This window comes from Neolamprologus brichardi, chromosome 14 (genome assembly GCF_056152115.1).
Source record: "Neolamprologus brichardi isolate AB-2024 chromosome 14, ASM5615211v1, whole genome shotgun sequence".
Classification (NCBI taxonomy): domain Eukaryota; kingdom Metazoa; phylum Chordata; class Actinopteri; order Cichliformes; family Cichlidae; genus Neolamprologus; species Neolamprologus brichardi.
The window spans coordinates 32,700,704-32,716,339 of NC_142117.1; the positions used below are offsets into that span (position 1 = coordinate 32,700,704).

At 38.8% G+C, this 15,636-nt stretch overlaps 1 protein-coding gene across 4 annotated transcripts in view; it reads right to left on the bottom strand.

Moving 5' to 3' along the window:
* cntn5 (contactin 5) overlaps positions 1 to 4,366 on the bottom strand; it is a 123,901-nt gene extending 119,535 nt beyond the window's left edge. For all 4 annotated transcript variants that reach the window (XM_035910275.2, XM_035910276.2, XM_006796652.3 and 1 more), the window contains exon 1: positions 3,906 to 4,366. The gene's annotated coding sequence lies outside the window, so the exon portion shown is untranslated. The remainder of the gene's footprint in view (positions 1 to 3,905) is intronic.
* Between the last annotated feature and the right edge of the window lie 11,270 nt (positions 4,367 to 15,636).

Consider the following 15,636-nt stretch of genomic DNA (forward strand, 5'->3'; position numbering starts at 1 on the left):
ATACTTGGTGTTCGCTTCACTGACAAAGTCCTTCCTTACACCTATTTCAGCACGCAAGTAACATGTTGAGTACAGGGTGCTACTGCGCAGATTTCATCAATGAAGTCAAAAGGTTTGCCTTGTTGCCCCGATAATCAACTAGATTTCCCATTTCAACTAATGAGAGACCCATATTTTGATTACAAGTGTGTTCCTGTATTCATTTCGACTACTACTTCATAAACGCATTGCTTTGTTTCAGTTAATAACCTTTAACACTTTAAAAGCACATATTTAAGCTGTGGCGCAGAGGAAGCCTGCAGGTATCTTCAGATCACTTGCTCAAATTAAACACACTGAGGACAGCCCAAAGACAAATGATACCAGGGCAGCATAATTAACCAACCTGAGGCTGTGGAGCGTATTAGCAAACCAAAATAAGTTATTTTAGCCATTCTGAAAGCAGTAGAAATCAAGAAAGGAAAGCCCCAGGTTGATGCAGTCATGTCACTTGTTCTAATTACACACTGCTAACTCACACAATTGTCATGGTGCGCGGTGTTTTTGTACAACCTCCTGGCTGCAGCGCACGAGTCAGATCAAAGCAGCGACGTACATACGAGATGAAGATACGAGGCTGAAGGATGCAAAACTGCACTCAAATTAACAGTACTTATTTTGTTCACACACACGCTTTAGCATCGCAATGTCAGTGCGACTTAAGATTGTCTGTTTGACTCATTGGACATCAAATCCAAGTCGTTCATAACAGTGACAAGTGGATGAGGGTGCTGAAAGTCAGTCTTTCTTACACAGATGCTTCTAAGCAATTATATAAATTAAGTTGTCAGATGGGTCATGAGGGATGTTTGTCTTCCAGGCTCTGCTAGACCAGCCTGCCTTACCAACAACGTGCTAGATAGGAAGACAGCCAAAGAGGAGTTTGCCACTGTCAAGATTACCAACACTTCTTAAAAGGAATTTCTTTAATCCAACAAATGCATGTCATCTCAAATCACTGCATGGAATATTCCCAGGGCCTACATTGTTAGTCATGATTATGTTTTGAGCACAAAATTAAGCCCTTGCATCCTCTGGACAGTGAAAAGCATGTCGTTTACATATTTGAGGATGCTCAGCAATTTCCTATCACTGCCTCACTCTGCTTTTGTCACCATAGAAGAAGCTTCAGATTGCTCTATACAATAAAGCAGGATATAGTGTGATACCATATTATCCTTTGAATAGCTTTGCTCACAACACTCTACAGGGACATGTTGAGCGCCACTTGTGCGCCGCACGACATTTTTGTCCGTTTTCACTTTATTAGTTGCAGATTTGTCAGTGAAAATATGATTCCCTTGGGTGGTGAGACAGTTTCTATCCCTAGCCTCTCTCTTGTCACTGCTGATATGCATTTTTATTCCCCCGAGTGTCCCAAAGGCCTTCACCAGAGTTGTCGTTTTTAATTAGCCATACCCTAAATGCGTGTCTGTTGGCCCATGTCAATAGTCATTTAATTTAGGAGGATGGGGCAGCTGTAACATCAAGACATCTTTCATTTCAATCAAGGTTAGCCGATTTACTAATTTGCATTTCATCTCACACCTGCCCCCATGTGGATTTACAAACATTTTAAAGCATGCGCTGCAAGCAAATAACTGATTTACATATGATAAAGATAGGGGTAACCTCTAATTCATGCCAAGTGAAACAAGCCCAGCTGTGCGTTCCCTCCACCTTTCCCTCCGATATGCAGGTGAATCTCCTTTTGATTACTGCATCTGGCGACTTGAACTATACATCTCTTGGTGAGATGAGCCATTTTCAGATAATCTTAGGAAATTAAACCCAGCTGTACAATGAACTGATATGGCAATCATTTAAGCACACAGGGCTTATGAAATATAGATATATATCTATAATAATATTAAGGCAAATTATAGGACATTTGAAATCCCAAGCATGCCTCCAAGTTATACTTCCATCATTAAGTCTTAATGGATGCTCTATTACACTAACAGAAAACCATAGAGCCACACTGTGATGTGGGTTATATGATTGTAACACTGCTATGCAGTTTTAGAGATATAATTCAAAGATATTTAGCTATTGGTGTTAAATTTGACCTATATTTAGGTGAGGTTTCTGTTTTTTACCCTTTTTTTCATGGTGTAATATGGAAAGCCTCCTTGAGTCATAAATGCTCCATGTTTGTTAAAGTGGAGCCTTGTCCTCATGCTGAGAGTGAAATATACCAGTTGGAATCAGGGGGAAATAAAACAGAAACCCACTGCTGTAAGAAAACAAAGATGCAAATGGTTTTGCTGAATTTGCCTGAATTTTTTGACATTGTAGCAAAACTCCATATTGACTGCATCCATGTTGCAAGCAGTGCAGTCCTGCCACGGTGTATTGTATGTGACATAGGCCACAGAGTTTAGAACAATTCATGAGGCAAATCAGAGAGCGAAGGCTACTTTTCTTTCAGCATATCCCACTCTCACATACTCAAACTATACTTACACCATTGCGTATGTAACACGCTGGGCATCAATAAAGCGATTGCCATATATTTCACAATTTTACAATTTATGGAGTAAGAACAATTGTTTTTTTTGTCTTTTTCTTGAGCTTCACAGATACATGCTGCATATGAACATCTACCACCTTCAAAGCAGATCTGAACATCTGCTACTACATGTCAGCATCTGGGAACCACTGAAGGATGCAGACAAAACTAGTTTCTATATTTTTAGAAAAAAAAATGTTCCAGAGGCTCGTCATTTAAAACTTTATGACTCTTAAATATTGTATTGACATACTTAGTGACTTTAAATGAGAAATTACCCTTAAATTATTACAATGCTGTTTCTTAGTGCCTCGGAGTGGCAAAAATGAAGAAAACCCCAAGCAGCAGGGGAGTTACTGACAGCAGAAAGACCTTGAAAGGGTGCATTTTTCTTTGACAGACTTAATTCCTTCTGCCACGGCTTGGCTAATTACTGTCATTGAGAAGAAAGTCACGCAAACTTCTAAAGGGGAAAAAAAAGAAAAGAAAACATATCCTAATTGAGTAATGGCTTAATAATAGCCATTTCATTTCTGTGCATCATCCAAACACATCAATAAGACCAAACACAAGACTGTGAGCCTAAAAGCCAAGGTGGACAACCAACTGTCACCAGTGCACTTAGATCATAGTATTACACTTTGCATTTAACACAGCCAAGCTGCAAAATTAGAGTTTGGCAAATCTGCATATCTCTGATTGGATAATTCCTGTGGGTCTACTTGTGTGGTAAGTGGTGTGTTAGAAGCCTCCTGTTCTATTCTAACCTAAAAATGCAATCCTCCCTCCAAAAATACAGATCTTCTCCTGCCCTCACAGTGCAGCTCTTTTTCTAACACAGAACATTTAATGGACCCATTTGAGATGCTAGAGCTCAAATCTACATGTTGTTTTTTCTTTTTAAGACTGCTGAAGCTTTACTGTAGGACACCGCTAATTTGACTTCAAAACTGAAGTCATTATTTCAGCTACCCCCAGGCGCGATGAGCAGCTGAAATGGTTCAATTTGACACTTTGTTGTGTGTTTTGTGCATCTTGAAACGGCTCCATCGCCCACATGCTTAATTTTGACTCTGTTCACTCTTTTGGAAAAGGTAGAAGTTATTGAAGCAGCGTGGTTGGAAGTAAGCAAAGCGGACAGTCTGAAATCTAAAATGCACCCCCCAAAACTATTCAGCTCCTTACAGGTTTTCATTTATTTATTTATATTTTTTTTCATGGATATCTCCAGGCTGTCATCTCCAGAACTTGTCTCTCTTTAGACAACCCGCGTTCGCTCTTACAGATCCAGCTCTACAATCGATAGGAAAAATAAAAGAAATGCGAGTAAAGTGAAATACTTTAAAATACTCACGGAAATACAAAAAAGTCGTCCTCGGTCTCCGGGTGATAGCTGCTGTGGTAGCTGACCCAAACGACGGAATGGCAGCGGTTATATCCAGTGAAGTCCGGGTCCTCCTCTCTGCCGCTCTATGTGGTTAGTCAGCGCAAACAGCACATCCTTAAGCACAAACAGCAGGAAACAGGTACACTTCTTTCGGTCTCGAGCTCTTTACCCCCTAGAAGCGTGAAAGCTCGTCCTCGACTTCGGCGAGCTCACTGGAGGTGCCGTGCGTCGTGCTGGACGTAGCTTTGGTTTAGTCTCTTCTCTGTCAGCCTCCACCGCTGCAGCCGGCTGAGGCTCTGTCTGCAGCGCAGCATCCCATCTCCCTGGTGCTGAGGGAAAAAAAAGGTGGCCCTTAGTTAGTTATAAGGAGTGGCATTGCATCAGTGCATCGGTTTCTGCCACTGTACAAAGATCTTGGTCGGAATATGCTTTTCTATCTGCTGGTCCCTTTGATGCTGAAGTTGATTAAGTGGGGGTGGAAAAAAACTGCTTTGTAAACGGCTGAATATACCCCCTCTTTTCAAGAGTGCGCATATAATCCTGACTTGGGTTTCCCCCCCTTTTTGTTTATTAATACATACACGTCTACAGCCCCATTAACACATGTGTGAGGCACTGATAATTTATTAAAACTATTTTTTTTTTATATACATTTCCAGTCGAGTCTTGCTGCTGAATTTTCTCCACGTTTTTTAGCCTGTTGTGAAATATGACAAAAAATGTTTTTTTATCGTTATTTTTAACATTCACCTTGTTAAGGTAATAAGCAATAAACAGCCACTGTATGTAGCAAATGGCTAACTTTGGCTTAGCATGTTTCACCAATTTCGCAGATTAGAGTTTTAACCCTGGAGAACCAATGGGGTCAGACACGACCCCATTGGTTTAGTAGGGAAACCATGGGGTCAAATTTGGCCAAATTTCTCCAGGGTTAAATACAAAATTAACTTGAAGCTTATTTTTCCATCTTCATCAAACACCTGGTGTTCCGCTGTATTCATTTAAACAGGAAAATTTGTTACCTGTTAACTTTAGGGTCTGAAAAGTAAAACTAATGCACAGCCTCTTAAAGCTGCATTTTTTGCAATGACCAGTAGGTGGAGATTCTTCTATAAAGAAGTCTTAGTAGATGTGGATAGAAAATGCTCTCTTGATCTGTCAGGTTAGTAAATTCATGATGAGTTTATGAAGTCAGTCACATTTTTTCAAGTCTTATTTTATACTCCACGATTTACATTTGTGAATTCAGGTCATATTTAGAGCCCAAACTGACGATAAAGCAGGTTCAAGGATATGTAGTGTTGCCTGGTTTCTCCCTCAGATCCACACCCTTTGATGCCAGACTTTTAAACCATATCAATAGTAAAACTAATACTGAATCTGAAAACAAAAATGAAAAACCAATTATTTAACAAACCAAGAAAAGAGCTGAAGGTGATGTTTGACTCCTTGTCAAGGGACTGTTTGACAGGACAAGTGTTTATTGATGATCATGATTGACTTCAGATCCATGCAGACTTCACAGATCAATAGGCTTTACTACCTCACTGAACTTCAAAGTAAGATCAGGAGAATCCTTTGGTGGAAAAGAGTGTTTGTTTGAGTTATGTCAGGATAAAAAGATGGGACGTGTCCTCTATTTAAAATTAAACATGGGTCCTCAGTTCATTTCTGTGCAACTGCTTCTTTTATGCTCTTTTCACAACCTAAAATTATACTTTTTGAAGACTTTATTATATCGTTAATAAATTAACTTTATTTCTATATATTTATTATTTATTATAATGTTTGTTTTTCTGCATTTGAAACAAAAAAATTGTGTGTCATGTGACAGCATCCCCACCCTCTCAACAGAACATTAATGGTTCTAGACTAGAGAGTATAGATTAGTGCCTTCTGTTTCACATATCAGTTACTTAGCTCATATTGCCACCCTCTGCTGTGCGTGTTTGACTGACAATATGGAGCTAACAGCCTATCTCTATCCCCCATCATTAATTAAACAGTACCCATGAGTGAATGCTCTTCCTATTGCACAATTGATCCATTCTGCTGCTTGTAGCTCTTATCAGCTTTTAGATCACATCTTTTGAGAAGAAGTAGTTTAAGGGTCCTTTTTACAGCTTTACTTGTTGGCACTTACATCGTTTAGAGAGCTTTCCTGATAGTGTACATTATGAATTGTCAGAAGATAAGCCCATTATATTTCGTGTGTACTACCTTACACATCATTTTAGAGCGCTACCTCCGGTCAGCGGATTGTTTTCGATGAGAGGATATGAAATATCAATCAGTTAGTATTTTTCAGTGTTGTATGAACAATATGCTATTATGGTTGTAGAGGAGGCCCCTTGATCCAAAGTTTGATAGTAACACAAAAGGAATTAACTTTTTAAAGAGCAATGCCTCACTTTTGAATCTTACCCAAAAAACACAGAATAAAGAACCTGTAGCTGACGATAACAAAACCACACATTAATGGTTTACATAATCATGTTATAGAATTGTTTGGAATATAAAGTAGACCATAATGACTGGCTTGGTCACACTATACACATCAAGGTTTTTAAATAAAAATCTGCCATATTTCCAATGAACACATGTCAGCTTCTATTTTGTTGTAGTGTAACCTATTACCCTGCTTTCTACCACCACAAGTTAAATTTATGCCTTGTTTGTCAGTAAAGAGGCATGTACCACTCACATATATTCTGGTCATGCCCAAAACTCTGCTCATTTTGGAATGACATATTTAAAGTTCTCAATACAGTTTTCCAGCAACCATTAACAAAAGACCAACAGCTCGCCATTTTAGGAGTAATACTACATGGTTTTGCGGGAAACAATAAAAAGTATCTTTTAAGAATCTTGCTTACAGCAGCACTAAAGTGTATCACTATTAAATGGCTGAATCTTGACCCACCTTCATATAATATGTGGATTGATAAAGTAAGAGAAATTTACCAGATGGAGGAAATAACATATGCTCTGCGGATTCAGAGAGAATTGTTTACTGAGCGTTGGCGACCCATACATGCTTTACTGTTTCAATAATTTAGCATAGGTCTGTTTCGTTTTGTTCATTAATGGCTAGATTTGTCACATGTTATTTACTATTACATAAAGTTTTTGTTTTGTTTTCTTCTTGTTTTTGTCTGTTTGTTTGTTTGCTTGCTTGGGTTTTGTTTTGCTTTCCAGTTTTGTTTTGTGCTTCCTAATTGCAGTTCTTATTTTAATCTACATTTCTGTATTGCGGTTCCTGTAACTGTCCTACTTGTGAACATTGACAATGTTGTAAATTATAATAAAAATTGAGTTAAAAAAAAAAAGTAAAGAGGCATGTATATGTTGCAATTTTACAGCTATGGAACAAACACGCAACATTAGAATGTTTGATTATATAGGAGGAAGCAGACATTCGGCCAGTCTTTACAAACCTCAGCTACTGATAATCTGTGTTTGGTCCCCCATTAGCACCAGTCTAATAGAGCTGTTCTTTTCTTGAGTAGACATTTAGGTGGTAACCAACTAATTTTCATATGAACTGTAATTACAGCTTTGGGGGACAACATGACAACATGCTGTTGGCACTAAGAAGACAGCCATGCCGTGTAATTAGAGAGGTGGTGTTTTGCAGCAAGAAAAGGATTAAAAATTAGAACCTGACACACATGTCCCATGATTTGCATGGCAGGTTCGAAAACTTTCTTAACTGTTAAGCCAAACTAATACTGGTGGGTTAAATATGTGAGTATAACGCCACATTGCCTTCTTCTTCCAAATACATTAATTAACTTTGATGTGGACTTGCTGGAAGCATGTTAAGCTGTGAATGATGGATTTAAATTGTTTTGGGCAGATTCCTGAGGGGTTTCACTCACTCTCATTTATGATTAAGACACATGCCGGAGTACTATAGCTGTAAAATCAGCAGCATGGCTGGAACACGTCTCTGATCAGTCATTTCACTTGGCAGGACCTGTTCTTTACATAATCTTCCTTCCTTCAAGTCTGTCTCTTTCTGTCAGTGCTGGAGTGAACACTTTCGCACTTCTAACATTGCGAGAATGTGACATCTGTAGTTTGTAGGGTGGTATGTGCTGTTGCAGCCGACTGAATCCCAATTTCCCAAGAAAAGGCTATGGAGATGGCTATCCTCAGCATTTGGACTAGCACAGCAGTATCCACGAACAAAACGTCTTAATTTATCTTCATTACACACTCTGAGAGCTGTGTTGTGCTACACTGCTCTCTGCTTCACCGTTGCTTTCATCTGCAGCAGCAACTTTTGCTTTTGATATAGAAGCGAGCACATATTTTTGGTGCAGAAAAGAGGAAATGTCTGACATGATATTTCTGTTGGGTCAATATTTGACAGTATTTCCAATTTAGCAAAAATGCTGGAGTGAGCATTTCTTTTAAATAGTTTATACTGTATTTGTGTACGTATGTTCATCTCTCTGTGTCTGTGTTTTATTTGCTAAGTGTAAGTCGTGCATCTGTCTGTTCACACGTGCCAGCCATAGAAACTGCAGAAAAAAAACTAAAGGTATACTAGTACAGATGGTGAGTTACATTAACATGCCTAGCAAATTTAAGCAATTTATATTTATTGCTCAGCAGATGCTGACTGGATAGAGGTGGTAAATTATCATTTGGTTGGTAGACTGATTCTTTTCATTACTGGTAGCACCAACATCTGCTGAGTAGAGTCTTTATGCATGCAAGTGGCTGGAAAAAGTCACAGCGAGAGGCTGAAGATTTAAAGTCTGTTTAAAGTAAACAAGATGAAATGAAACTACAAATATAAGCACAGCATGATTTAAGATACAGTGAAAAGACACTACATATTCCAAAGAAAACCAATAGCACCTTATGGTTGAGAACAGACCAAAGAGTTTGAAAAAACAAGAATATTTTTTCATCCGTATTTTAAAATGCTACGCATTTTACCCTGGCACATAATGACAAATGGAATGTACTTGCGATTTTACAACTTAAGAGACAAATAGTGCATTCTTAGCATCACAATAATCTCAACTCAAGGTCTGGTTGAGTTTCCAGAATGCTTCCCCTGCTTATAAGAGTAACGAACAGAAATAGCATGAACAGTAAAAACGGACAGCGCCAGAGCAAATCTGCGCACATCACCAAAAGTGGGAAGGGTTGAAGTTCATCGACCAGAGACCAGAAGATCCCTGAAAGAAGGTCAAGGAGGCAGTTCACATGTCTGATGCCAGCTGTTCATGGAAGCTGTAAGCCTGAAAAACCTGCAAGCTCACCTTGGCTTATGATTACTTTTCTTTTTTCATGTAACATAGTATTTAGAATAGAATAGAATAGAATAGAATAGAATAATCCTTTAATTGTCCCACAAGGGGAAATTTGGTTGTAACAGCAGCCAGAAAGACACATATACAAGCAAACAGTACACAGGACATAGAACAGAAACATACACAATTTTTCTTACATATTTACATTAAGGACAATGGTTACTATAAACAGAGTACTGTTTCATGAAAGGGTTACATGAACTGAATTGTATTTCTCTTATATTATGATTACTATATGTATGCTAGTGATATTAAGCGCAGTGCTCATACTTTGTTCAATCGTGCAAGAAAAAGCAGGATGGAAACTGATTAAAGCAGCTTTCACTTTTTGCCACACTTCGTTTGCTTCAAAACAACACTTTCTCATTCCTATCTCACATGCGACTGAACTGACTTGTCATAAACTATACAAGCAAGAATGCAGGCATAGTCAGGTCCACTGATCAGACGGATGACAGAATGTATAGGATGTTTCAGAGTGTGTATCCTGGTAGTGTTACAAACACGGTTAAGCTTGTAACAAGAGAAGCAGTCCACACACACACATTCACTTAAAAGCTAATTTGTTTATTTAAACAAATAAACATGAGATTTGGTGTGGAGATCTGGCTAGTGGTCAGTTCTGTCAAACTGGAAGTATGTCCAAAGACTAAGCATAAGGAAAGAAAGAGTGACCTGGGACATCAGGCATTTCATAGGTTTGGCCATTCCGACCTTTTGCATGCAGCCAACTGCCCACTCCAGCTCCTGCAAAGGGAAACGGGTCTTCAAGTATTTTGTTTTTGTAAAACAGTAAAATAAAATAAAAATGAATGAATTATAAATGATTTTTGTTGTATGAAATCACCTATTATAATTTATCTTTCACACCTCGCACTAACGAAATTTTTGGATATATGCTAGTTAGGTTCTTATGTAATCTGGCATACCCTTCGTAATGACACTGATGACTTCCATTGAAACCATTTTTGAAGTTTTGGTGAACAGTAGACGAGTCAGGGCCAGAGGCATCGCTCAGGTTTTCTCTGTTTTTTAAGGACTTAAAATTCAGATACTGTTCATCATTTTTTGGTCTGATTCTTCTTCTTTTGTCCTCCACTTGACAAGTTTCCTCAAATTTAAGGACACACTGCACACCATGCAGAGATATGCAACACGTTTGGCAAATGGCTCAATTCCTTGTCAGGTTGGCGGGATGAGGGCTGGAGCCTATCTCAGCTACCATAGGGCGACAGGCAGGGGACACCCTCAACAGGTCACCTGTCAACACCAACATCATTCTGCTACTGCTACTCTACAAGGACCAGGCTGAAAATGAGTGAAAAAGTAACCAATGTCCACAGAAAAATTTCCAAACAAGCTGCTAGTCCGGAGAACAGTAACAACTAAGTCTGGCCCCATGGAAGCAAAATGTAAAGAAATGATGAGTGGCTCAAAACTTTTGCACAGTATTATGCATAAATTCATGTTTTAAGAATGTGTTTTCAGAAAAAAACATCCTTTAATATATTTTAAATCAGTTTCTTTATAAAATGAATCAACGTTGCGTGTCACTGTGTTTAACATGAAAACACTTGCTCGTTGTGATTATGCCACAGTTATTACCCAAAAGTTTCCCAAAGAGCTACAAAGTAGTTGTAGTTGTGGTTCTTCTATGTTTAGTCATCAACTTCAACATCTTTGTGTTGGTTAACTTTTGCAGCCCTTATTTTATTTTTCTGGTGCTTCTGCCAGCAGTGCTAAGGACTACATGGCAGATAAGCAAAGTTCGCTGGTGATCATTAAACGTGTCCAGCAGGGAAAATCTTTAGCAGTGAAGTTTCATTATTGACTGAATCACCATTGTCACTGAACGGATCACTAGTTTGGCATTTAGCACTTGTTAAGCACTAGTTAGCAGTTCCACTCGCTCGTGAGGTGGGGACAACAGAGCTGTCACATCAGCTGTGATTCAGTCTTAATGTGTTCGCTCTATTTCAAAAAGGCTGCTGGGCTATTAACCTCAGATAACCATTTATTTTTTTGTTTAATGGGAACAACTATGTTTCACATAGCATAACATTAAAAGCCTCATTTGCAATTAGTGTAATGCTGATATGAGCTGTTTTTTTCCAGCTTGAGCTAGAAACACACTGAACATAAAACTAAACTAATGGTACTTAATCAACACCGGTAAGAACTTATAGAGCTGCGTAGGAACAGTGACATGGTCACCTACTGTAGAAATGTGGCGTGTTTCATCAGCAATAAGCACTTAAAGTTTTGGTAAAAAGAAGGTTCACCTTTCTTCAGTTCTATTGTTTTATGTTTTAGGTAATGAAAATAATCTGGTTCTTAGCAGGTCTTAAAATGAGGTAAAGAGAACCTCGGGTGAACAACAACACACGGCATATTACATAGTGTCATTATACACAAGGTAGCCCTTACTTCAAGTACATTGAAGTAATGGTCTCAAGTCAGTGAAGTAATGCTTTCCTGTATCAGTTTCTCACATTGTTGTGGACAAATTTTGGCTTTTTTTAAAAATTGCTCTTTTAGCTGATCGAGATTTGCCAGCATTTTGGAGCATAAAGCCTTTTCTCAGCACAGCCAGAGAAGAGGCTTTGTCACGGCCATTCTTCCAAGCAAGCCAGACTTGTTCAGTTTCTTCTATTTGTACTGTCATGAACTTTAACATTTAACATTCTAACTGAGCCTTTCAGAGTCTGATATGCAGCTCCTAGGATTTTTGCAGTTTCTCTGAGCATTGTACAGTTTGACCTTGGGATCAGTTTTCTGGGATGTCCACTCCTGGAAAGATTGGCAACCTTTTGAATGTTTTCCATTTGTGACTAATCTTTCTTGCTCTGGAATGATGGACTTTAAATTGTTTGAAAATGGCCTCACAGCCCCTCAAAGACAGATAAGCAGCAGCAAATGCTTCTTTAAGGGTGTCTTTCTGTCTTGTCATCGTGTTCTCACACACCTGAATTAGAAAGACCAGCAAACTGCCAAAACGTTTCTACTTGCTGATTAATCAAGTTGATTTTATTAGGAGCACCTGGCTGTTACTTTCCCTTTTTATCCCTATGAAAACAGTGAGAAGCAATGTGTGAAAATCTACATACACATACGTTTTTTGGTAATGTTTTTGCTAAATAAATTATGAAACAGTGTAAGATGTCAAGTGTTATGTTTTATCTCTGGCATTGTTGTCAACCTAATTGAAAGACTTCTTAAGCATCAGATTAATTTGTATGTCTTTATGCAAAAAACTTTTTTTCCATGACTGTAGCTTATTGAAAGTAAACAAACTACAGTACATAATAAGTGTCCGCTGGAGCAATTTGAACAGAACCATCAGGATTGTGATTTGCGACTCTAAACATTTAACAGGTAAACACCAAAATTTTAGAAACTCCCCTCCCAAAAGAGTAAATGGAATTAGTGATAGTTCTGCATTAATCAGGCAGACATAACAATTCAAATGAGTGCCAGTGCTGCTTCAACATAATAAATGTTTCTTCAGGTGTAAAATTGTTTCCAAATGATTTGAGTAAAAACTAATTTGCAACATTTTCTTAGATTATTCACAGTGTGCTTTTTTTTAGTTTAACAGAGAGAGACGGAAAAAAAGAAGAAGAAGAAAAAAGAAATCACACTCCGAGTTTGCTGTTTATTTTCATACTACTCTGTGCTCTAGCCACTGAAGTGTTGTCAAAGTCATATAGCTGTCTCAGCGACCAGTAGATCCACCTGCAGAGAATCTGAGATTGTCTGCTGTCTCCCTGCAGAAATACAGAATGCATTTGTCAGTGCTTGTGCCAGCAGAACGCTTGTATCTCGAATCGCCCCCATCAGAATCATCTAGTGCAGATAGTCACTCTGGTGCTTTCTGCGCTGCTGAAATAACACACTCCGACTCCATTCAGCTGTGATTGGAAATAACAATCATAATTACCACAGCGTAATCATATCCCTTAGCAATGACTGTCACCAGAGAAATACCATTACTCTAATGTCATAACAAATCAGCTGGTTTCAAGAACAGGAGCCAGAAAAAGAAGAGGGTGGGAAGGTTTGGACTCTATAATTGGAAAGGTTGACTATCGTGTATCATGCAATTTTATTCTGGAAAAAAAAAAAATGCTGTGTCACAATTTCTTTGCTCAGATCTGATTATATTTAGTTTGATCCTTTGTTTTTGTCTGTAAGGGTTCCCCATAATTGAATCATTCATTCACTCTTTTACCCCCAAACCATTCACTACTTCTTTGTTGGACTGAAATTTTTTTTACAGGGATAAAATTGTGGAAAAGTGTGTTGGTGGATGCTGCCACTCACTCTCTCTCCCTTTGTGGTAGGATTCTTCATCTCCCTTGTGGCGGCCCATTTGTCCTGGAGTAATTCATTACCTGTTCAGTCAGTAGTGACAACACTTCAATTCCATCTGGCTCTACAGTCTCCTGGGGCCCCACTAGCCCCAGAATAATAAGGACAGCCACCAGGAAACATATTTGCTCACCTATTACCTCAATAACTATGTAATGATTGATTCCTTGTTGGATTATCCATGTGTCATAGCACAGCCAAGAGCCCCTCAAATGAGAGAATCACTGCTCACTCCACCTGTCTTCATTCCAAATCAAAGATGATAAACCAAGCATACGCAAAGGAATATGTGGCAGCCAGTGTGAGTTTTTCCACAAAGCAAAGTATCATATATCAGTCAAGATGTCCCAGTTGTGTTTTTGAGTCTTGAACGCAATGCAGAATTGATTCTGTGGCGAAATTCTGGACTATGAAAACTGTCTTCCTGTCGATGAAAAAAAACAAAAAACATTTCACTGCCAATGAGAAAACTGGTCAGTGTTTTCAAGGGGGTGAAAAAAAAAAGACCAACAATCCACAAACATACAACGCACAAAAAATTGCTGCTTTGAATCTGCTTCCCTCAACATAAAAAAACTGTTTTCCCTCCTCCAAATGTGGTCATTTCAATTCTGCTGGAGCCGCATGCAATTTCTACAACAAATTGCATGGATTACTTCAAAAGAAGAAAATATTGAAGTCATAATGTTTCTATTATGTAAGAGCAATAATAGTAGCACAGCGGCACGATCCAAGGACACAGTGATATTTTAATAGGGGTAGAGCACTGTCATAACCCAATTGATGGGGCCACCTCAGGAGCTGTGTTGCAACCACCCACTGCAGACTGCACCCTCCCAGGGTATCACTTCAGAGGCCAGCAGCTGTGCCTGACAGCTGGACCCACGTTGTCGTCCTTTCCCTGCAGGAAGCTCAGGAAAGGCTTTCTGTACCCTAGAGCTACACTTTGAATTCACCCTTGATCACAGTAATATTCCCTTACCCGACCGGAAAACATAAAGTGTAAGGCATGACGCTTCCTATGGTGCCAATCACACAATATTTTGGGCGTGTAACTGGCTCTTTCATCTCAAGTGATTTGCAGTGGACTCAACAGTGGAATAAGCTCCTAATCACCATTATGAAAATAATTATCTTGCAATGTGAAGGTGCGCAACCATCAGAAAGTCACTCAACCAGAAAATGAGATACGTTTTTGGAGTTAATTGTTCTCCAGTTTATAAAGATCTTTGTGCTGACATCACGGTTTATCTGTGGTTTACAAGTCATCATTAGTATTTGAATTTGCACTCCCTCCACCCCGTCTCTTTCACACACCAACAACACACACACACACAGAAACTCACAGAGCACATTTCTCAGTCTTTTGCTCTTAGGATCATGCGTCTGGGATCTGTTCCAGCTCGGCTAAAATTGATTAATAGTGGCTTTAATTCCACAGAATGCTGACTGCAGACTCTGCAACTGTGTGTCTTGAAACATGCTCCTTCCAGTCTCATCATCTAGATGTGTGTTTTGGAGAACTTAATGAATAAGTCATTAGGAGGTGACTATGATTGATGTTTTAGAAACAAACAAGCTACCATCGGCTGCTGCAGGAATCAGTGCGGAGGCTCGACTGCAAATCGCAGGTAAACCAACTGCGGAGGGCGCATCCATTTCACCATATGTTCACTGACTTCCTGATGACAAAGTGTTCATATGCGGTTTGTTATTTAAACATGCTTGTCTTTCGTGCAACTTTGGGATTATGCATTGGATGTGGCAGTTCAGTGAATTCTCCCTTCACAGAACGTTAATCTTTATCTGTGATTTTTAAAAAAAAAAAAATCAGTTTCTAATACTTAGACTTGGCAGAAGCTAATTAGAATAAAAACCCCCAAAATAAAACATCAATCTCTGTAACAAAAATGCTTTATAAAATATACAAATTCAGCAGAAAGAGGAAGAATTGTATAACTGGATAGCCACAGGAAGAAGGACCCCCTGTGATG